Here is a 1,799-nt window from a genome sequence, read left to right on the forward strand (position 1 = left end):
CGTCTCTACTAAAAATACAAAAAAATTAGCCGGGCGTGATGGCGGGCGCCTGTAGTCCCAGCTACTCCAGAGGCTGAGGCAGGAGAATGGTGTGAACCCGGGAGGCGGAGCTTGCAGTGAGCCAAGATGGCGCCACTGCACTCCAGCCTGGGCGAGAGCGAGACTCCGTCTCAAAAAAAAAAAAAAAAAAATTGATGAATCATTTACCAATTATTCTTTTTCTCCAGCTAATAAAATAGAAGATAAAGCAAATTCTTAATACAGCTAACTCTTGATTAGCCCCTGCACGATCTATCCAAGGCATGTTCCTACCCCTAAGTACTTAACCAAAGATGCATCAATAGTTTGGTACCATTGACAATACCAATGTAGCCACAGGTTGTAATCCGATGTAAACACAAGCCTAAATTAAGCATTTAACAAGGCCAAAAGGATGCCAAAATAATCATAATACAATTAGATTAAAATAAGTTATTTTCAAATTATTCATACCATTTTCCCCTGCCTCTGGTGTATATCCTAGCTATTTTGGATTAAAAGATTAAAGATATTTAAAAGTACAATCAAGTGACAACTAGTTTACGACAGATCACAAGATTTACACAGAAGTCTTGTTTTCTGCTTTTTTTAAAAAAAAAAAAAAAGAAAGAAAATAAATTCCAGGCCTTGATCCTATTTTTCACCTGCAGGGTATTCGCAAGAGAAAGTCCTAAAGAACCTTCGAAACTAAATAACTTTCTCTGGGCTCAGTTTTCTCAAGAAGCTGATTAATGTGGGCTACCAACTTATGTTAGCAAGAGGGGCAAATTACTACTAAGACTAGGACAAGCACGGGGCCTAATCTTTAAAAGGCATCCTGATGGGGGTGGCGGGAAGAGAAACCCCGCCCAGCCCTCAACTTTCTCAGCTTTTCTAGTCCCGTTTTCTTTTATAAAATTGAGAAAAGCAAAACTTCCCCCTCACTCCCTGTCTCTTATCTGAGGCCTGGTACAGAAATTCAGACCGCTATTTATCCAAGTACCTCCTTAAGGTAGTCTTAAGGCTCAAGCCAGCTCAGAAACGGCGGAAAGATTTGCTTTCTTGGGTTAACAGGAGGGCGATTACAGGGTTTGGCGGCCAGGTCTGTCAGGAAGCATAGGGCCAAGAAAGAGGGAGAATCCAGAGACTGAGCTCCATCTAGTCCCAGGAACCACCCCCAGGGGAGGCTTGACTGCCCTCGGTACTTCCCTGCCTCCTCAGCTCGTGTGAGGAGAAAGGCGGGTCGGGGTCAGGCTCCCCTGAGCTACTTCCTGGTCCGATCGGACTCGCCTTCGGACACCCGAAACACCCCCGGCCCGGCTCCCTCGCCCTTTGCCCTGTCTCCTCCCCTCTCAGTGACCCACCACCACTGGTCCCCTCCCATCTAACATGGCCGCCCCGCCCGGCCCACCTCCGGCACAGCCTAACCAGTTGGTGGCCCCCGCGGCACCGCCTCCCCCACGCCCATTGGTGCAGAAGTCTCCATCGGCCCGGTCCATTGGACGCCAGAGCCTGCCACTCAGCTCCGAGGGCTCCGCCCCTGAGCCGCTTCAAGCTGCTTTGAGAAGACATATAAACAAATCCCGGGAGGGAGGCCCCTCTCGCCCGTAGCCTCCGAGGCGGGGACAGAAGGGGGAGCGGCTACCCCCGAGACGCCCTGCTTGGACCCCCCTACCCCCAGCCCGCGCCTCCTCATCTCCTGCCAGCCTGGCTCCAACCTCCGCGGCCCCGGCCCTTCCTCACACGCCCCTCTCTCCCCTCCTCCCCCGCCAGTCTCGCCT

General features: G+C 50.9%; 1 protein-coding gene across 1 annotated transcript in view; it reads right to left on the bottom strand.

Annotated features, from left to right (window-relative positions):
* The window catches only part of CREBRF (CREB3 regulatory factor), a 94,996-nt gene extending 93,684 nt beyond the window's left edge, over nt 1-1,312 (bottom strand). The window contains exon 1 of the mRNA XM_011987697.1: nt 1,022-1,312. The gene's annotated coding sequence lies outside the window, so the exon portion shown is untranslated. The remainder of the gene's footprint in view (nt 1-1,021) is intronic.
* Between the last annotated feature and the right edge of the window lie 487 nt (nt 1,313-1,799).

This window comes from Mandrillus leucophaeus, unplaced genomic scaffold (genome assembly GCF_000951045.1).
Source record: "Mandrillus leucophaeus isolate KB7577 unplaced genomic scaffold, Mleu.le_1.0 Scaffold314, whole genome shotgun sequence".
Taxonomy (NCBI): domain Eukaryota; kingdom Metazoa; phylum Chordata; class Mammalia; order Primates; family Cercopithecidae; genus Mandrillus; species Mandrillus leucophaeus.